The 22,443-nt window shown below is 47.2% G+C and overlaps 1 protein-coding gene across 2 annotated transcripts in view; it reads right to left on the bottom strand.

The window, feature by feature from the left end:
- The window catches only part of CXXC4 (CXXC finger protein 4), a 182,161-nt gene that overhangs the window by 45,664 nt on the left and 114,054 nt on the right, over positions 1-22,443 (bottom strand). The gene's annotated exons all lie outside the window — the stretch shown is intronic.

Genomic DNA, 22,443 nt, shown 5'->3' with positions numbered 1-22,443 from the left:
TGGCAGGGAAAGCAGAGATTGTATGTGCAACAAGGGGGGAAACAGCATTTAAGGCCAGGAAAGTATTTGGCACTGACAGTAGTCTGAAATCGTTTGGCATGAGAATATCACCCATTACATGGATGTGTCGCGTATGTTCAACACTTTTGTGGCTACAGGTCTGTGACTGGCTGTGATTGTCACACATGGAAAATGGATTTGCAGGAAAGATGGCCTGTGACAAATATTATATAATCATTCACCATTTGAGGCAGTTCCTTGCAGCTTCAAAGAAACAAAGATAAGTGCAACACACTAGTAATTCAGGCTATTTTGAGAATCACTGAAGATATGTTCCAAAATTAACTGCATATAAGGTAAAAAAGAAACTGCAGAAATAAGCAGATGAGTTATAGTTTGCACAATATTTTTACCATGTTTAAAAAAGCAAAATAAATTGTCATTATAAACACTTTATCTTGACAATCTGGAAAACCATTACCAAAGATTTTCCACCCTGACAAGAGCCCAACATTACAAGCTTAAAGAATCTTGTATTAGACCACCACTGCTTTTAGCATTTTAGAAAATCAGGTTTAGCTTCCATTTGAGATTAAAAGAATATGAAACTAGTAGTTTTCACTCCTGCATGCACATTAAATCATGTTCTAATAAAAGCAGCTGACTGCAACAAAGTGTATTCGGACTACTACAACCTCCTTCATGCTATGTTTATTTTAGAGATGGGAAACAGGCAGGATCATATAAAGTTTGCAAATATCTGGTTCTGCATATATGTTTGAATTCATGAAAATGACAGGCTAACCTGGAATATTGTTTTATGGATTATTTTCCTCCCTGTACTTCCTCATCCATCCACACCTTCATGAAACCTCCTGTGATAGCAGCCCCCTAACTTGTACTGTGTCTCTCCACTCAGGCTGTTCTGGCCCTGAGTCAGATTGCTGTCGACAGCTGCCGAAAATTGATTTATCTCCCCACCAGGGATGCTGGTGATGACCAAAACATCGGAGTAATTTAAGATTTGTGGTCGTCTGTATAAATAGATTCCTTCCCCCCTTATTTTACAAGCCAAAGTAATGCTTCAGTCTATCTTCCTCCCACCTGCGTTCTTTGAACTTCATTTCATAGCCATAATGCTATGGTAGCAAAAAACATCTGAAAGGGATACAGCAATTCGCAGCAAATTAAAAAAGTGTGTCCCAGAGTCTAGGCAAATTTTACAGTCAGCAAACGAGTATGAAGAATCACTGACTAATCATAGCCTTGATTCAGCAAATATTTGGCAGGTATCCTGACGTGCCCCACATGCCCAGAATAAAATAGGACAGAGAAAAAAACTGAAGGAGGAGATAAGACAGGAGTTGTAGTGGTGTGGAGGAAGCAGGGGCCTCATGCACCATTTTTTCGAGAGGGAAGGTGGGTGCTGCAGACTAACAGCATCCTGTTGTGTGTCCATCACTGCAGTGTTCAGCAGCAGCAGCAGCACCTCCAGCCCTGCTCTCCCCTCACACCCAAAGTGAGGTTTGCAGCCATGGGCCCAAAGCTGTTGTGTGGGACCTGAGGACATCCTCAGGCATGGCCATGTCCTACCCTCAGGCACCATTCACAAACTACAGCGGCACAGAGGAAGCCTGCTCTGCTCCAGCTGGGTCCACTCCACCAGGGAGACTGGCACGGACCTGAGCATGGAGAAATTCCTGCTGGGGCAGTTGCATCGGCATGAGCCGATGGGAAAAAGTGATGGAAGACCCTGTGGGACACCCCACTGTGGCTCCAAGCTCATTGCTGCAGCCCTGGGCACACACTCCCAACCCCCTGGAAGCCCTGAAGGAAGGCTTGCTTGGGTCCTTCAGAACCACACACAGAGCCCAGCACGTGGCATTCTTTCCCTCCCATGAGCCTGCAGGCACTACACCAACACAGACACCAAGGAGTGATGAAAGCATCCCGAGGAGCAGGCTCATCCATGACATTTCCACTTCTCAAACTCACAGGCAAAAGGGACTATCATTATCCACTCCTAACGAGGCCCTTAATGATGATCCTGTTGCTCGGTGACTGGCGCATTACCGACAGGTGCATATAACAACACACAGCCAGAGCTGCTTATAAATCCATGACCTATTCCAGCTTAGACTTGCTGAGGACCTGACCCAAAATATTTATTCCCTCGTGGAAAACAGATACTTCAGGTCTCCTAATGGTCTCCAGTGTTCCTGGCTGACCCAGTTTGGAGCCTGAGCTACACTCAGCCCTATTTCAGCACTGAACTAGTTCCTTCAGAAATGGTTTCCTTTAAAACTGCCTCCACCAAATGACACACTCTGAAAATGTTTAGATTTTTTTTTTTTTTTTTTTTTTTTTTTTGAGAAAGAGAGAAAGAGAAAGCGAGTGGAACTAATCAGAAAATATATACCGGGTAAACTGAAATGTGCATTATGTAACATCAATAGAGTTCCTAATTAATTCAGATTCATTCAGATTTTACAGCCCTTTTCAGAATCACCATTTTTGTTCCAACAGAGGGGAGGAACTATAAGATAATACAAAAATACATGTGACCACAGCTCCTGAGCATATTAATGAAGAGAAATGTAGAAAAGGCAGGATTTTTTCAGAAGAGCAGAATAGCATCTACAGTGATAGATGCAGGGTACAGCAAAATAGGTCAGTAAAGGGAAATGAATTATATAAAGCTGTATCTATAAAAATGGATGTATTGATGAAAAGTGATTTTAAAATGAAGGCTCAGATACAAATCATTAGTCCCATGGCCAAGACTAATATGTATTCCGCGGTAATAAGCGATGTCATTACAAGTGAATAACAATGCTGTAATGGGCAAGGAGCCTTGCTGGGGGAGGGGACTTATTATCAAGCAGTTAGGAAACCTTTTCTCAATTGCTCACTTAGCTTTAGTCGCCTCAGGTGCTGGCAGGGGCAATTTCCAAAACACAGTGGCAATGCCAAGGAAGACAAGGAGGAAATTCAACATTTGGAGTGGTAATGGGGATGCCTCTGCAGGACTGGCCTACTGAAATCTGGGAGGATGTAACCGTGTTGGGTGATCTTTGGAAGCAAAAGAAATCACCCTACTCTTAGCTAGGTGACTAGAAAGGACGGCTGAGGACTTGAGGACAGAGTGGGTGGGCAAACCTCCGGCTGCATCCCCCTCCGCATTCCCGATGGGCCCTTGCGTGCACTGCCAAAGCCTGGCTTGCCCGCACCAACAACCTCCCCTGCTTTAAGCACCTCTGCATACCAGCAGGCAGGCATGGCACACAGACCCTCCAGATTCCCTCCTCTGCTCCATGTCCCCATGTTCCAGTGCCCTCCAGCCCAGATCCAGCTGGTGCCGTCCTGCTGGATCGGCAGCTGCAGCTGTGGGGGAATGGATGTGCAGTGCTGAGCTGATACCAGCTGAGCAATATATGCAGCACCGTCAGGAGCATTACTCATAGCTGATGAACACATACCTTTCCCAGCGAAACACATACATTCCAGAAAGAAATGCATAGATCATTTGCTGAAGCACATTTATTATAGCGAAATGTGTACCTCAACTAATGAAACACATAGATCATATAGTAAAATGATTATGCTCACACCTAGCAGGCTCAACCATTTATTTATTTTTAACCAACTTATTTTGGTTAGGAGGCTGAGCAGGGCCCTCCCCTTCCCAGGGATTAGCAGCCCAAACCCCATTTTTGTCTTCAGAAGTGTATTTATTTTCCCATAATACAAACCCAGGTTTCCATCCCAAGCTCACTGAAAAATAAATTAGAGTGGAACCCTCTCTTACAAGAGCTGAGAATCCAAGCTGAAGACAGTTTTGCTATTGAAGATGGATTTTACTACTGAGTATTAGTGGATACTGTATCTGGTGTGCCTGCTAATTAAAAATTATATCTGTGTACTACAAAACATTTTAGGCATTCTCCCTTAAATGTTAGTTTTGCTGCCCACTTGAGACATCTTCTGCATCCTTATTAACATCTTCAGCCAGAAATAGGTTGAGTCAGTGCCCCTCCAGGGTCGGCCATAAACCAGCCATTCCCAGTACATAAATTCAGTTGGCTCCAGCTCATGCCCCGAGGAATGAAACGGGTCAAACACTTTGTTTACAACTAAGGAATCCCCTGGTATACATGTGCCACCCATATCCCCAGCTCAGCAATGCTGGGAATGGATGTAAATCCCAGAGTCACGCTATAGCACTGACATCAATGACACATTGACTGACTGGGAAAATACCCAGCACCCTGACCCATTCCATTATGTGGAATCCCGACAGCAGCCAAAGGACAGCCGGACTCTTTCTTGATGGCTGGCTTGATTAACAACAAAGCTGTGCTTTGAAAAATATAAATGAGAGGTTTCTATTTTATTGGACTGGCCTTTCCTCTGCTGAATTGTATCTGTTTGAAAAGCCAATCTAGGGGAGGGGGGCAAAAAAGCAAATTGCTTTTTGGAGGGAGCAAGGAAGGAAAAATAGACCAATAAAAGCAAAAACCGGCAGAAGATCAGGTATGAAATGACTGCACTCAATATCCTTTCCCCTTTCTTCCCCTGAACACCATTGGTTTCCAATTGTAGAGCATATCGATTTGAATTTTTTTTCATGTTAACTTTTAATTGCCTTGCTACAGCTGCCAGGCAGTGCCTTGCTGAGCCCATTTCCAGCCGCCATCCTGAGCTCCCCACCATCCCCAGCACCCCGCGCTCTCCATCAATAGGAAATCAAGCGGCTGCTCACAGAATAAGTCTTCCTACTTTTCACACTTAGCAGAGAAGCTTTTTTAGCCTGTTCACATGTCACCAACCTTTGGAGCAGCTTCGCCGCCCAACTATCAGCCCTGCTGGAGACTTTTTATCTCCTTACAAACTTATCTTTCGAACATGCTTTTTAATGTGTAATCGTTGTTTGCTTCGGCAGGGGAGGCTTCCTTGGGGCTTATTGTGCTTAACTGGGCCTATTGTTGTGAGCCTTCCCGATAGAAGATGTTGTAAAAATATATGGAGGTCGGGCTGGATATTTGCGTTTCCATTTCATGGAGATAACGATATTTTCCTTAAGTTATACGAGTCCCATTTCATTATTCCGTGAACCTCTCGGTGAACCTCGGGCTTCGCCATATAATTTATGGTCTCTGGTAAAATCCAATGGTGTAATCTCATGATTTATGTGCTTCATTTATAATTTGATCATTTCGGTATAATACGTGTTTTCCTAGATGATTTATGTACTTTCACCTGTAACGCGTGCATGTCGTGCCACGATATACGTATTCATCAGCCGCGCACTCTGCCCCTGATGGCACTTTCCCGGGGAGGAAGGTGGGACAGCCCAGCCCGAGGCCAAGTCCCGAGGTTAATTGCAATCAATTCACCTTCCATGCAATTACACTTTCATCTGCACGCGCCTGTGAAGTGAGCATGCTTAACGCCGTATCAGCGGGAAAGCAAATGTGCCTCTTTTCCCCTTAGAGCCAATAAAGCCAGCCGTGGCATAGGATTACAGGGGGGCAGCGGGGACAGCTTAGCCCTCCTTTCTAACATTTCCATTGAGAAGGTGCTGAGAATAATTAATTATGTCCCCGTTGTGCTGATTAACTCAGGTCTCATTTCGGCGAATATCCCGAATGCTGACGCGGCAGCAGTAGCCTGCTCTGATTTCAGGAGAGCATCCCCGTGCGGGCACAAAGCCCAGGAAAACAAAACCACACCCCTCCCTAGCTCGCTCCCTCTGAAATGAGGGCTGGAAGGAGCCAGCAGGACCACCCTGTCTGTTCACTTGTGGGATCAGCTGTGCCAAAATTTTTCCCGGTGGCAGCAAGCCCACCACCCTCCAGGTCACACACTTTCTTCCCAGCGCTGTCCACCTTTACCACCAATCTCACTCGTTTGCAATCTCCTGGTCCCTTCCTTCCACCTTGCCCCCCACCTTCCTGCACCTACCATTTAGCCTCAGCATAAATAAATCCTGCTCTTTCTACTCTCCTGTGCGGGACATGCTCCCAGTGCCACACACCATCCTCAGTGCTCTCAGGTGAACTCTTGCCAATTAATCCATATTTTTCTCCAACAGCAGTGCTCAAACTGGAGCAGACAATGCCACCTGAGCCCTTGCTAACACTGCGTGAAATCTCAGGTGAAAGTCTCTCGCACCTGAGATTTGCCCCTTTTCTTACCCGTGAGGCATCTGCTTTTCTACAGCTGTGTTTCATGGTTATCTTGTGATCCTCTCCAACCCAGCAGATCCTTTCTGCCTGTTGATCCACTGCTTTGCTAAATATTCCTGACCAGGGATGTGCACCATTTATTCTTACCTAAAACCAGTCCTTCACACTTGTCCTTATTCAAGCACCTCACCTTTTCTCCAGCTGTCCCTGTTGCCGTGTGTCCCACCACAGGGATGGGGCACAGAGGTGATGGTTCATTGGCAGTGGCTTTTTCCCACTCCATGGCCTACATCCCTGTGGCATCTACAGGAGAGTGTGGCTTGAGGCATCAGAAGCCTTGCTGAGTGAAGATATATGATATTCATTGCCTCTCCACATGGCTTATTGCCCTGTCATAGGAGGAAATAAGGTGAGTTGGACATGATTTCTTCCTGACAAATCCCTGTTGGCTGTTACTTATTTCCATGCTATATTCTATACACTCATAAATAATATGCTTGATTATTTCTTCCAACACTTTTCCATGTACTAAGTAGGCTGACTGGTCTATGGCTCCTTAGTCCCCTTGCTTTGCCTTTTTTCCAAGATGGGCATTCCTGTTACCTTCTCCCAGGCTACAGAAACCCCCCTGGTTGCCACCAGTTCTAAAAAAAATTAAATTGCCAACTGCTAAATGACTCTTTCTGTGAGCTCCCTTGGATTTGTTCTTGTGGAAAATATCCTGCTGTATTCTTCTTCCACCCTAAATTCTACCTCCTTGTTGCTGAGATGAACACTGTCAACCTAAAAAACGTTCATTGGCAAATAAATGGGTAAAGCTGGAGGAAAAATAAGAAAGGTATGGAGTGCTTCTGTCTTCCTGACATCACCTATTGCTGCTTTCCCACCTCATTTACCAACGGGTCACCCTTTCCTGGTCATCATGAGAACTAAGATACCTGTGGAACATATCTGCATTGGAATGAGATGTCTCCTTGTCCTCTCTCAAAAAGTATATATAGGGATGTAAAAAAATGTATAGTTGTATATAAATACATAACAAAGATAAAAGTATACAACAAGCTGGTGCTTTGCTACCAGAAGGGGCAGGATGGACATGTGGACAGGGCATTCCCCCAGCACCAACGCTGCTCATTTTCAAATATCCCAGCCTGCGAGGTAGCTTGCCAAAAGAAATACTACCAAGCTGATGGTTTTTACCACATGATGAAACAAAAGCCCAGAACAAACTTAGTGTCTTAAAACTCAGCTGTATAAACAGGAGGAAGCTGGTGTGTGAGCAGTCTTTTAAGTATAAGCCAGATGTGAATCCAGCCGTGGTGCATCCCTTCCAAAGCCAGGGTCTGAGGAGCAGGGACTTACACAGCCCTGTATGCCCTGCTCCCCTCCTCAACACAGAAACTTGGGCTGCTGTGTTCCTATCAACCAACACTGCTCTGCATTAAGAAGGAGCATCTCTACATTATTCTAAGACCTTGAAATTAAAAATCATTTTGACAGACTTTGATGGTATTTGCTAGGGACTCCCTCTCCGAGAGGGGGAAATTGCAAGGGGAGACTACTCTTCTGAAAAATAAAATATTTTGTTTAATTGGAAATAATACAAGCAGTATTCTGCATTATAAAAATAAAAAATACAAAAATAAACCCTCAAACCCCACAAAACCCCAACAAAAATGATGCAGCCCCTCAAAGATCTGAGCTGTGACCCGACTGGTTTTGTTAGATAATATTGGATATCCCTGATAATTAAAAGCATCTTTCAGGAATGTGGTGCTTAAAAGATCCTATCTATATGTCAGAAAAGCTTAGGCCTCTTGTGTCTGAGATCAATTACAGCACTGGATAGGAAATGAATGTTGCCTTGGTGCAAGTGTGGAGGGAATTTTGTCCTTCTTAGTTGAAACCAGTCCCCCAAAAACAGGTCTAAGGAAATAACCATTAAACTCCCGCCATGTCAGGAAAGATGAAGAAGGATTTATTAATTCTTGCCTCACTGGGAAAAGACCTCTGAGGGCATAAGGTTAGTTTGCATCTGCCAATTATTGCCATTTTTTCTTGGCCGTGCTCTCCAAAGGACAATGCCACATCTGGTCCCTGTTTTGCATCGCCAGGGCCTGGGTACATCCTGGAGTGTCACTCATAATCATCTGTCACTCAGCACAGCCCACAGACCTCTGGGTTCTAACAACAGGCGGGAAGGAGAAGAGAACAGGAGAGAGGAAAAAGAGATGTATTTTAGCCTGTGGACACACCTCAAGCACAGCAGTATCAAAAAGCCAAATTTCGGAGTGACCTCTTCACCGCTGACATGTCTGGGTTCACAGAGAGGCACTGGCAAGGGACAGAGGACAGACATCCGTCCCAAACTGGCCTGCACATCAAGAGCTACTGCAGTGCCAGAAGTGACCCTCTACAACTGCAGGCAGCCAGTGCAGACCCTGGGACCTACAGTGCTGCAGCTGGCAGTGCACTGGTGCTGCTGGCACGAGTAAGGTCATGAACTCCAGGCATGTGCCAGTGGAGAAGACTTGGGGAAGAGTGACTTCCCAACTTCATGGCTCACACCCTGCCATCAGGTGTCCCGTGAGCTGCTCCAACAGAAGGTACCTCAGAACCACCTATTCCGGTGCTGGGTCTGCTGCTGCCAGTCAGCTTCCTGGGGAAAAGTGACCTCATGTGATGTGTCACAGCTCTGTGAAGGCAGCTGACAGAAATTATCTCAAAACCACATACTCCAGTTCATGGAATCAGAGAATGGTTTGTATCAGATGGGAGCTCAAAGACTTTGTTTCCACCTCTCCTGCTATAGACAGGGACACCTTCCACTTGACTAATTTGCTCAAAGCCCATCCAACCTGGCCTTGAGCCCAGCAGTTCTGGCTCCTTTGGTGACTTACCAGCCCCCACAGCAGAACTGGCTGCACCAGCACATACCAAAGCCAGTGCCTGTCTCTGACTCACCAGCTGTGCAGCCAACAGTGACAAATATCATCCAAATTGCCCATTTGCTCTCCAAACACCCTGCATGCACCCAGCCTTCCCACCCTGCTTAGACCTCAGCAGTCTCTTTTCCTTGACAGTCTTCAATTCCCAAATCACATCTGATAATGGCTCTGAATGCAGGTTTTCTCATTACTGACAAAGATCAGTAGCTAGCCACAGTAGCAGGGGCTTCTGGACCATACCCACCACCATCAACTTTTACCTCTCACCTGCATTCCTGAGGCACCTGTCCAGGTGTGCTGCTAGTTCAAGAGCAGCCTCGGGGAAGTATTGCATAGGATTTGTGCCCTCCGAGAGACAGAAAGTTTGCAGGAGATGAGACAGCTGCCACTTGCAAGGATTTGCGTGGTTCTTTCTAAGGAGCCACAAAGAGTGCTCCAAGAGAGAATCAAGTCAGGAGGATAAAGCATGGAGTCTGTCAACCAAAACACAGGAACAAAGCCATTTCCTCCAGACACAGAAGGAAACAGGGCACTTGTGTGGAAGAGACTGGCCAAGGGCCAGCAATGACCTCACCTCAGTATAGTGGGTGTATTTACCACTGAGATGGAGATCTTCAAATATGAGCAAAGAAAAAAAATCAAAATCTGAGAAGGTAGGTCTCATGCTGTCAGTAGCAACCTTGTTTAAGTGGTGAATGTTGGACTGGAATCCTGGGTAAAACAAGAAGTGCAGCCAGGTACTTGAGGTAGCATATAAACCTAAAACATGTTTTTCTGTTCAGTGTCATTAATACAGATCAAGCTCTTGTTGCTGTAAAGCTTTGCATCAGGCGCTCCTTACCCCGTATTTTTAAGGTCAACAAAGATGGAGTTTTTTCACCTATAACTCAATTTAAAGTATAGAGTAGTGAACAACCAAACCAGTATAAACACCAAACATATATCTTGGCAAAAAAAAAAAAGGGGGGGTTTTAAATATTTTAGTTGACAAGTGAGGTCCTTGGCAAGACCTGCATTGTGGCCAAGCACTTAATTCCCACTTAGACAAAGAATTTGTTGGTGGGATTTGGCTCCAGGCAGCTGCTCAATTGAATAACCTCACCAGCAGAGCAGATGTAACATGGACCTATCATTTTTCAAATGTTAGAGGACTGGGCTGGACAGCTCCCACCAAACCCTTCTGTGAAATGGCAGCACTTGGCCCAATCAGCACAAGTCATGAGAAATGCTGACTTTTATGGAATGGGAAGCTGAGTGTTATGAAGAGACCTCTTTTCTGTGCAGCACTTCAGTGTTTTACTAGAGCCACAGCAAAGAAATTATCAATACCCCCCAAGCTCTCACAAAAAGGGATGACCTTCAAGTGGCCACCACCAGCAGCCCATGAAGTGCATTGGTGGGAAGATGTGTCCCATATTCCTGAAGAAGCATTGGCATCAGTTTAAGCCCTGGTCTGGGATTACAGAGCAACACTGATGTGACGTATTATCCAGAGCCTTAAGAAAGCAGCCCCAAGTTCATAACCTGATGATTAAGTGGACAACCTTCTTGGCCTGACCATTGGTGCAATTTTTTTAAGGCTCACCTTTAGGATAGGTAGGTGCATTAACTGAAGCACAGCAGCCTCGGGACTGGGAGTACCTACTGCCACAGAGTTTGTGACAGGATTTGTGCCCCTGGAAAGCACAAGTGTGAAGGAAAGGGTTTTTTCAAGAGAGTGCACCTGTCCAAGCTGGGAGATGTGTGCCACTGTAGTTTCACACCCCTGGTGAAAGCCAGGCTCAGCACAGCCCACACTTTGGAATGGGTGCTCGTGCAAACAGAGGTGGTAGCCATCAGCCCCTGGGCGGGCCATAGGGCTGATGCGTGGGAAGAAGACAAAAGCATGATGCTGTGATGATCAAGACCATTGCACTTTTGAAAGGCAAGCAAAGAAGAGCCTTGTTCTCTCTAGTGACACAGCACGCTCCTTGTAGGTTATGACTCGTTTGACTGCAGAAATGAAGGAAGAAGCAGATTTATCTTTGCTCTCAGAAGGCACCCAAAGACAAGACCAACAGAGAGTGAGCCAGCAAGGAGTCCACAGTGAGCACCCATTGGAATCAGGAGCACCCATTGCCAAAGAGTTTGCAGCTGGGTGCCTATGGAGACTGCAGGAGGCTAGCAAAGGGGTGAATAGTGTCAGCTCTTGGAAATAAATCCTATGTTCAAGCAGTCAGCTCTGAAGGTAGGTAGGACTGTACTACTGCTTGCTCTTCAAATCAGAAATGCTTTGTGAACAGTATCCAAATTCATGTGTATGACTGACGTGCATGTAAGTTCAGGTCATGGGTGGGAAAGACTGAGCTGCTCTTTGTGCTGCAGCTGGGAGGATGCCCAGCCAGCTCTGGCCATTTGCACTGGAGCCACGACTGGATGGCCAGGCATGATGACACCGGCAGCGAGTCCATGGGGACAGTGCACGAGCTGGGAAGTGGTGCCTGGCCCTGCACCAAACCCACACCTGACCCCTCTGCAGCACCAAACACCTCTCCCCTTACCTGGGGTGTCCCGAGGACACCCTGACTGTGCCACCACAGACCCCAGGGGAGGTCTGGGACCCAGCCAGGCAGCCCCCAGAGTGCCCCACAGGTCACTGAGAGCCTGGGGCCATGCAGAACCACCCAACCCTACCCCACCCCAGTGTGGTCAAGGACAGCAGGGACCCCACCCCCAAGCACGGTGAGCCAACTTCCTCCTCTCATTTCCCCAGCACCTCTTGCAGGCTTATGGGTTTTCACTCTCATGACAACTCGACTGCTGCTACTGTCTGAGGTATAGGGAGCACCTCTGGCAGGGAAACCATCATTCAGAGAGCTAAAAAGTGAAAAAAAAGACAACTCATGTCTCTCAAGCAGTTCTCACAGCCTCTCCTAGCCCAACGTTGAACACCTCACTGGCTTGAGGGAAAACACAAGTGTCAAAAGCTGTTCCTCCCTTTCATTTTAAGAATTAGAAAACAAGACTCAAATTATTTTTTGCCTCCCAGGCAGGAAGTGACCCATACTCAGTGACCCATACTCATGCTGCAGCATCTAGAACTGGCAGGTTGGGGTCTGAGTGGCTGGGTGACTCTCACTGCCCCATGCCAGGATCAAGAACACTGAAAGCAGTGGGTCTGAATGTCATGCAGCTTTTAGGAATGACTTTCCTGTCAGAGACAGGTGGGCTTGATCAGTATGGGAATAGTGCTTATTGGGAAGAATTGAGAAATTTCTTTAAATAAATAAAAAAAAAAAGGAAAAAAATGGAAGTCAGTGTGTTTCTCTCGCCTGCAAGATGCCCGTGAGCTTTTGTGTCTGTTTAGCTGCAATCTCCTGGTTTCTTTGTTGTCGGAGCACATTTCAATCTCGTGTCAAAGTGTGTCAACTCTAACCTTTCCCTCCGCAATGCTGGCACCCCTCCAGCCCCCCAGCCCCGCTGCCTCGGCCAGCCCAACACCCCCACACGGCGAGCAGGCACCTCCTCCCCTCAGCACAGGCAGAAAGGTAATTAAAACTGTTTAGGTGTTTTTGTTGTTGTTGTTGCTGCTGCTTTCTGAGGCTCAACAGCGTAAATGTGACTTCTGCTCAGTTAAGGTCTGGGATAAAAATAAAAGAAAATAAGGTCTTAGAGCAGTTTTTTATTTCTGCACATTAAAACTGGAGACAGGGATTTACTGAGACCCCCTCCCACTACCCTCACTGAAGGAAACCTTCAAATAAATCTTCAAATTAAGATGTCTCCAGCCAAAATGACCATTATTATCCACAGCAGGCATATATAGATACACACACACACACACACACATACACACACACACACACACATACAAATGTATATATACACATGCACACATACCTATATATAAACCCCAAATCTGTTTGTGCCTATTCCTGCTAATGCTAAGGGTACATTCCTCCCCATTACAACAGCATTTGCACATTTATAGGAGGAATAAAGAAGGAAAAGAAAAAAGATTCATGATACATGCAGAGGAGCCTCTCCTCTGCCATCCAGAGAAAGAAGAACTAAAAGGATTATAAAAGTTCAGATTAAAATGATATAAAATCTAGCATTTGGCTCCAACACTAGTGCCTTGGTCCTCTGTAGCTAATCTGTATGCACTCTGTGACCTCCTCGCAGCGAACCCTGCTAAATATATTATTCCCACGGGGGCTTTCACTGCTGCTTGGTGTCAGAAATCAATATGTATGAGGCGCGTGGATGGGAATTTCTAATAGATCTGCCTGGCCCTGTGCTGCTTTTCAATATCTGCCTTGGACTATTAGTGCCGGCTCGGTGCCTGTGAAATAACCGAGATAATCTTTTAAGGTGCACTGTTAAGGTGGAACCTAAATGTTGCCGTTTCAATTAAAACAAAATATATATATACATATATATATATATATATATATTTAGATAAATCAGTCAGCATTGTGTGTAACCTTGCGTGTAGCCTGATTATAAACAATGACGGGTTTAAAAGTATTCGGGCGAGTATGCCAATGTCTAGATTTCTGAGGAAGAGCTTTAGTTTCTTTCTTATTTTTTTATTAACGGAAAATTGCATAGATTCACGGGAGGAGGGGGGAGGAATTAAAAGTGGAGGGAATGAGGGATGGCACATTGTCTGTGCAATCGTCTCCACGCCGGCAGAGCCGTGGAGGTGAAAGAGCGAGATCGCTGTATTACTGCAGATAATGCACCCATTTTACCTAAGTGACACCAGGCTGTGGCTCTGCAATGCTCTCCATTTTACGCTGGTCTGTGCACAGTGGAGTTGTTGCCTGAGTGATCCTGCGTGGGTTTTTGGGTTTTCTCAATGATGATGGGGAGCCTTTCTCAGTTACTTGCATTCTTGCCCCCGGCTGTGGTTTCCCCCGACTCTTCTGAGGATGCTGAAGGTGGGCAGGAGTGCACAGGTTGAGGGGTGCCCCCGCAGCCCCCACACCCAGGGCAGGCTGTCCCCCGGAGCAGGCAGCAGGGCGAGGCTCAGGTCTGGGAGCCAGCTGAGGGGAAAGCTGCATCCTGCTCTCTCATTCTCCTTCTCACTCTTTGTTTTCAGCTGAATGCACAGAGGAAGCTGTCTCAGCTCAGTGCACAGAGGTGCGGCTATAAAAGCAATAACTTGCTAAAGGACTGCTCGCTCTCCCTTTTTTTTCCCTTTTTATGAGGGGAAAGGTAATCACTAATCCATGCATCCGCTCCCCCAGCTTTACAGGCAGCCAGGCTGAGTTCAGCCCTGTGCTGGAGATGACAAGTGGAGAGTCACCACCCCAGAGGATCCCTTTTAGTCTTGTTTAGCTCTGCTGCCCTTGCGAGGTTGTCACCCTACCAGAGGTTGAAGAACTGGCACACAGCCCTAGTATTTTTCTTTCCCCCCTCTGTCTTCCTTGCACACTTCACTTAGCATGGCCCAATCCACCTGAGAACTCCCCAAAGTGCCCTCGACTGCTTGTCTGGCTTGAGCTGGAGGCAACGGGGGGCAGGGCAGCAGCCCACCATTAAGGATGTGGGTCTGGGGAGAAGCATAGGGAGAAATCTCTAACCTAGAAGTGCTCACACTGTGATGGAATTGGATCAGTTTCGTTCTGTTTTACCTAATAACTGTGCTTTTCTCCACAGGTGCCATGACCCTGCAGAATGCAGCCCTGCTCCCAGAAACAGAAAACCATCAGTGTTACCTGAGAAATATGAACATGGCTTTTCTGACACTTTTCTGGGTCTGTTTCAGTTTCTGGTTAAGCACTAGTGTGGTGTACAGACATAAAAAAAAAAAAAAAAACCAAACAAAACAAACAAACAAACAAAAACACAAAAAAAAAAAAACAACAAAAAAAAAACCACCCCCCCCCCCAAAAAAAAAAAAAAAAAAACAGACCAAAAAAAACTCAGGGTGGTTTTTGGAGCTTATTGTTTTACTTGTTTTCTTTTCTTATGCTCATCCATAGACAAGCCACAAGTCTCTCTAGTACCTGAAAAATTTCACCTGAATATACTTCTGCCCCGTGCACTGTCTATAAATAGATCAGAGTAGCAAAGCTCAATTCTAGATTTAAAAATCTACCTGCAAAGATTGCAGGTATTTACCCCCAGGGAATGGCTTTCCAGCAGCTCCTCTGGAAAACAGGACCAGGCAGGGATGTGTGCCCATCTCGGCTCTGCTGCCTAAGGTCCTGGTCCAGCACAGAGGCAACACTGTTGACAGCCATGGGAACTGAATTCCAGGTGTGTAGTTTGGATTAACTATGCCTTGCATCTGGGAAAATGCAAATGTTTATAAAGGGCTCCACCATGGCCGGTGGTTTTATCCCAGATGCTGAGATCCAGCTCACTCTGCCTCAGTTTTTCACAGTTTTTATAATACAAACACTTCTAATCTAAGGAACGCAATTCCCAACAGTTTAATAGGGCTGAAGTTCCTTCCCGCCTCCCCTTTCCCAACCCATCAATTAGGTAGGTATATGTGAAAACAAACAACCTATGTGTTTTCTGCATCTCTAAGGAGGTGTAATGGTGCAAAGTGCTGGTTATGTGCATTTACTAATGGGAAAAGAGGAGCAGAGAGGGTCTTTGTAAACAGTAGGTTTGGTTTTTCCATGAATGCTGCAAAAGAGCAGCTTTCAGCAGCACAGACAGTGCTGGAGAAGGAAAAGGCAGGGATTGCATGCATGCCACAGCTTTGCAGAGTGTTGCCAATAGCAGAAATGGTGGGATGAGATCCAGAACCTAACCCTGATGCTCCAGAAGTGGCAGGCGTCAGGCTGTATCCCAGAAAAATTCCCCTCCCTGCGTGTGGATGTCCCTCATCACTGTTTTCCTGATCCATTTAGTCTCCTGTCTTTATATTCATGGCAGCAGAGTAGGTCATGGGAGTCCATTGTGGTGCACAGCTGATGGATGTTGCTGTCGAGGCAGGACGGGAATGAAGAGACTCTGACCAGAAGGCTGCTGAGAGTAAAACTCTGGTTTATTCAAAATACCCTGCTCTTTCATATGGAGCTTCATGAGGACCAGCTCCATTGGTCCTGAAGTGAAAACAACCTACACCATTGGTGCAAAGTACTTGATGCACAGTGCTAAAACTTAACTATAAACAATGTGAAAAACAAGAGAGATAAAGAATTATTTACATTCTTTTCCAGCTCTTTCCCAGGTTTCTGCCTGGCTAGAAACTCCCGTTTCTCTCTTTGACTGAATCTGAGTCCCACAGATGGTCACTTCTAATTTGCTTTGCTTTTGTCCATGCTGACCACCAGAGCTCAACTGCAGACCCAAGTCCATATTTAAAGAAAAAGATTCCTTTAATACATTTTTAAAAGCCACACTAACACCTATACATCAGAGAAGTTTCATGTCTCCAGTTCTCAAAGAGGCCTCCAAAACAGCAGAAATCCCTGTGGGGCTCCACCAAGCCAGCGAGTGACACATGAAGCACCCCTTGGCCTTCTGAGTAACTCTCATGGTGTAAAATAATGCCAAGGTGTAAAATCACACGTGCACGTATCAAAACAGCATGTGAGCCATTACTGACAAAACCACTGGAGCTGTTAGGAGCAGCAGCCCACAGAAGGTGGCCCAGATGCTCCTCACACTTGCCACTATCCCGTGCCATGTTCACACCATTGCAGCACCAGGACAAACACCCGCCGAGGCAGAGCACTGCTTTGTCTGACCTTTTGCCACGACCTCTGCCTTATTGCCTCACAAACCACATCTGCAAAGATGGGATTTGACAAGAAGTGTCACGTCTCTTCCATCCTAAAGGCAAATAAATGTCCCTTTCGATCAGGGCTGTCACACGCCACTCATGGCTGAGTGACACCCCAGCCCAGCAAATTACTCCTACCCTAGTTGCTGCCAGCATAGGAAATGCAGTTGGTTTGGAGACACTCCTGGATAAAGGTAGAACCAGCAGTAAAATAAACCCAGACTACAGGTCTACCCTGCAATACTCTTATGCAATGATCCATGCAAAATACCATCAGCACCCAAGTAAAAAAAATCACTTTGCAGTAAGCACGACCTTTTTGAAGATGGGCATTCCACAGCCACACTGTGAAGGGAAACAGTTAAATCAGCTTGTAGAAACCAGCTGGTGGCTGTAAGGAAAGTCACACCAGTGCAGGCAGATCAGCCCACTGGTGCTCTCTCTCCACACATGCTGCTAGTTCCACACCAGGAGTGTTTATGGCCCCTTCCACTGCACAGAGGGGCACAGGCACACTGCCTGCCACCCGCAGCTCGGCTGGCAACCACAGCAGCCAGTGCCCAAGGGTCTGGGAAGGGAGCAAGAGAGGCATACTGGTGTGGGACCGTGGCCTGTGAAAAGACAGCAATTCCTGTTTGGATCCTGATCTGGCAATGAAGCTGCAAGTCAAGCCCATGTCGTAGATGAGGCATCAGTGCAGGAGGCAGCCACTACCCAGAGAAACCCTCATTTATTGTGGCACAGCTTTGGGCTTTCCTTGCATGTCCTGAGGGGAAAAAGCTACCACTTCCTGGTGGATGTTGAGATCCCTTTTTCCACCCTGTTCCAGGGAGTTCCTGCCACATCACTTGAACACCATGGCAGCTCCCTGAATTCCTCCTCTGGTGTCCCACCAAGGTGCTGCCTACACCTCTGTGGGCCAAGTAAGAGCCAGAGTAAAAACAGGCTTGAAAGCTGCTTGTGACAGGTGTCCATTAGAGTATGAATGAAACAAAAGTCTCATCCAAACCTGAAACAAAGAGCCCAGAGCAGCACCAGACAGTGCAGAGCCTTGGGGTCAGCGCAGGCATTGTGTCACACCACATCTCTCCTATGCCAGGCTCAGGGCCAGAGCAGGGAGGGCATCCCTGCAGGGCATTTCCTGGAAATGTGGCCATGTGCCTTACACTGCCAGGCTCCTCAGACACTGGGAAGGGCTATGAGGAGCAAGTTCCTCTCTGGAGGGGCCAGGGAGAGGCAAATGCTCTGATGCAGCAGGGGAGGAGAGACCAGCAGGGGCCACGGGCAGGGTCAAGAGGCCAGGTGCACCTTCAGGTCACGGCCATGCTTGCTTCCCCTACACACAGCCAGAGAGCTCCTGTTGGGCTTTTTCCTTCTCCCATTTCCTCTCCTTGCAGTGCTGCCACCTTCCTCAATGAAGGGTTGGGGGCTGACTGACAACACATTTCCCAGCACATTAAGTGATGCATACATTTGATAAGGGATGCTCTCAGGATTTGTTTTGTTTTAATATCTGTCTACCCCTCCAGAGCTGTAGCACCTTTATTTGTGGAAGTGCATGTTTTAAGCAGCGTTTCAGCACGCCTTCTCTGACTAAAGCACCCTCACCAAAAGCTCTGGATCCGTGCCACAGCTCCGGCAGCGCTGGCGATCCTGAGCGTGGGTTTGCATGGGTTTCCTATTCAAAAGCTCCAGGGAGCAGCTCCTCCCAGGGCAGAACCCCGCCGGGGCTGGGCTTCCCCTGCTCCTGGGCCTCTCGGGAGCCAAAACAATTCATCTGCTCTGCAAATTACTCCTGTGACCACACAGGGCGAGCCGGCCATTCAGGCTGAACCCTGGCCCTGCATTATCTAGACGGCGAATCCCGCTGAGCCTGGCATCTCAGCCGCGCTCCCGCAGCTCGCCTTGCCTCCCAGAAGGCAGCTCCCAAGAGCTGCTGCTGTGGCAAAGGCAAAACTCCATCCAGTGGAAAGCAGGCAAAGCTTTACATCTCCCAACTCCCCGAAAAAATTACGAGCGCAGGTGCTGCCACACTTACATTCACTCCCAGCTGCTCCAGCTGCAGGCTGGAGCTGCCAGCTGAAATACCCCAGGAAGGGGCTTCCTGCATTGCTGCCCTATTGGTGCATGGGTTTCCAGGGTGATCGAGGCCAGATCTCCTGGAGCTGCACTAATCAAAGTCTGTTTTCCTTCTTTTTGTCCCCATAAGGAAATGGGGGTTATGGAACAATTCAGTGGCAAGTGCAGGAAAGGAAAGGGAAGGAGGGGAGAAAAAGAGGAGTGGGAACAGAGCCAAATTGCATGGCATGTCTTTAAAGAAGTAAAAAGTAGTAAAAAAACTAACAAACCTAATTTCCAGCCCAGCACTACCTAAGTCCAACAGCAGAGATAGTCTTTGGGCTGTGCCTGCTGTGCTTTGGCTGGCTGGGACACAGAGGCAGCTGCAGGCATACCTGCAGTCATGTGCAGCAACACATGCCCACAGTCCCACCTCTGATTCTCTGCCTGGAGGTGTCCCTGGCCCCAAGCTCCAGGAGCAGAGAAGCCCCATCTGCACAGACCAGAACAGCCCAGCAGAGCAGCTGCTGCCCTTCCCAGGCATGCCAGGAGCCAGCCAGCTGTATTTGGTGACACCCTAAAGCAATTGTCCTGGGCATGCCTTAGCCCAGAGGGGCAGTTTCTCCTTTCAGTGCCATGGGCTACACCAGGGATGCTCAGCTCTTGTGGTTACCTCAGGTGAAAGCAAAATTACCAACCCCAGCAGCTTTTCCCCCGTCTCCTCTCCAGTTCCCGTAAGAGGTTTTGGGCAGCCCAGCTAGGACACAGCCTTGAGCAGACTGCTACTGTTTTCCATGGCTATTGGTAGCTCTGGTACCCGGCTCAGCCGTGACCCATGGGAATGTGGCAGTGGTGACATTAGGCACAGGCATGTCCCTGGTAGGCTCAGATGGGGAATGGCTTTGCTCCCTGAGATTGTCCTCTCCTGCAAAAGTGGCAAACACACAAGTGTAACAAAAGTTACCACTTGTATTCCACGGAAAGGTGTTGCAAACAGGGAATTCAGAAGACAAATATTGTGTTCTGGGTGGAAAACAAAAAGCATTTCCCAGTGCCAGTTCCCTATTCCCATCTCCCCGCAGATGAAGTCTGCCACTTGCCAGCCACCTTCCCATTCATTTGCAGGCAGAAGCATGGGAAAGCAAGCAACACTCTGCATTTAGAGTAATCTAAGAAAAATGCCGACCTGCCATGGCCAGCAGCAACAGCCAAACGCAGCATCCTCTGGTGCCAAAAGCCACGAGTTTTGTCTCCTGTACCTGCAGAGGGGCAGGAGCAGACCACAGTTCCACAGGTGAGGTAATGGCAGCAAAAGGCACTTGACCCCCCCAAAAAATAATGTGGAGGAAGAGCAAGGAAAAAATTCTCCCTTTTGTTGAACAGACACCAGGAACTCCAACACCCACTTTGTTTAAGGTGAAGATACTTAAAGGAGCAGCAACAACCCACAGGAGGAAGAACCACAGTGCAGTACATCCCACATCTTGTGCAGATTGCAGCCAAACTGGTGGGAAGGTGACACATCCCAGGCAGAACAACAATTTTAAAATAATAATTAATGAATTATTACTGACAATTTGAAAAAAAAAAAAATCCCAGTGGCTTATACAAATGAACACTGGCTTCTGGAGTTTCTAGCGATAATAAATATTTAAACACCTCCCTTGTTTTAACATAAAGCAGAAGAGAAATGCAGCAATCGCAGTGGGAGTGGTGAAGTGTCAGAACAGCAGCGTGGAGTGTTGGATCAAAACACAGCGGAGGCTCGCACCCCACCAGCAGGGAGCAGGGAGGGGCCACCCCACCCCCCAGAGTGGCACCGCCAGGGCATCACTGTCACTCCCAGCACATTCCTGTGAACAACCACTCTGGATATAACCTGCCTCTGTGCTCAGCACACCAGGCCAGGAAGCCGATGAGCTGAGTTGCTGGTTCTTTTCAGTGGAGACAGAGACAGAAATTGCAGCCCTCGCAGTGCTTGTGCCAGGAGAGCATCTCTTCTGCCTGCTCCTTGGGGCACAGTTTGGCATCTCTGGGAAGCATTTTTGCTGGCAGTGCCACAGCCATCTGCTTTTCTTGCCCAGCTTTTCCTTGCCATCATACAAGTGGTATTTTATGCTAAGGGGATGCCCGCCCCAAAATCCATGACCCAGTCCAGCTGCTTCCAGCCTTGCTGGTAGAGAACCAGACTGAGTCTCCCCACGCAGCACTGCAGAATTAATGCCCTTCTCACTCCCTCCTTTACTCCTAGCAAAGCTGGTGGCAACATCCTCAGTTTACATCACCTAAAGTGGCTATTACAAGGTCCCATTTTTGGCAGTTCGTAGCTTTACTCAGACCTTTAATCCTGCAGGCTGAAACCTTTCAGGCAAGACATCTGCCTCCAGTTCAGTGCCTGCCTTGAGCTAGGTGTGCTTTCAAATTCCTAGCAAAACCAACTCAGCTGTTTCCAAGACAATAATTACAGAAAAAAATGGCTGGCTTTTTTTAACCTCTTTCCCAGAACCCTTGCTGTGGCCAGAGAAAGTTTAGAACATGCCACTGATGGATCAAACACATGTCTTACTCTCTGCCCCTCAGAAGTCCCCCTAGATTTTCTCAGCACCAGCATTTTAGGGCACATGTAACCTATATGTTCACTGCTATCATTGCAATCTGCATCAGCTTCCTGACTCTGCCACGTTGGGGATGTAAAAAGTTCAACATCGATTGCTTCAGCCCAGTATCTGCCACCATTTCCCTGTGGAACCCAGCAGCACAAGCAGAAGAGCAGCAGCCCACACACTTGCTGGGGCACCACTCCACACACCAAGCACCTACCTTGCAGGTGCTCCAGCCTCCAGGAGCTCAAGCCTCTGTGCAGCTGCAGCCACAGAACCTTCCCAGGACACAAAGCATGGAGCTGGGGACTGCTGGCAGGAGCCACAGCATCTGCCGTATCTGCCTTCCTCTAGGGATGAAAGGAGTTAAAGGAACGAAATACAGGGGAAAGGGGAACAAAGAATGAGAAAGAAAGAGTGAGCAAATGAGCTTTTTCCTCTGCCTTGCTGGGGAGCTGCAGTTTTCTCTGGCTGCTGCAATTCTAGCTAATGTTATTGAAGTAAGATGTGCTGGGTCACAATGGGAAAAAGAAAATCATCAGCTAATAATCCTGCTTGTGCTTCATCTCTGTAGTGAGACTGCCTCAGGATCATCCCCATCTCCTAAAAATCACTTTTTCCAGCAGAACTAGGAAAGGTAGGGACCAGAGCAGTGGTCCCCAAAGATCCCTGTCCAGTCCAGCTGCACCATCCAGTGACACTTGATCTCACTGCTTGCATTCAAGGTCTGAAAACTGACAAAATATGAGCCATCCTGCTCTTAAATTCCCATTTCCTCTTTGCTGAGATTAAGATTACCTGTGTGACTGGGACTCCAGCAGACTGAAAAATACCATTTTTATGCATAATGTTTGTGACACACTTCAGATGAACATATGGAAATGAAAATGATGATGATTTCTTTACATAGAGGACTA

The sequence above is a fragment of the Lonchura striata genome, chromosome 4 (genome assembly GCF_050655825.1).
Source record: "Lonchura striata isolate lonStrDom1 chromosome 4, ASM5065582v1, whole genome shotgun sequence".
Taxonomy (NCBI): domain Eukaryota; kingdom Metazoa; phylum Chordata; class Aves; order Passeriformes; family Estrildidae; genus Lonchura; species Lonchura striata.
Note: the sequence above shows the minus strand (reverse complement) of the source record. Positions and strands in the feature narration are given on the sequence as shown.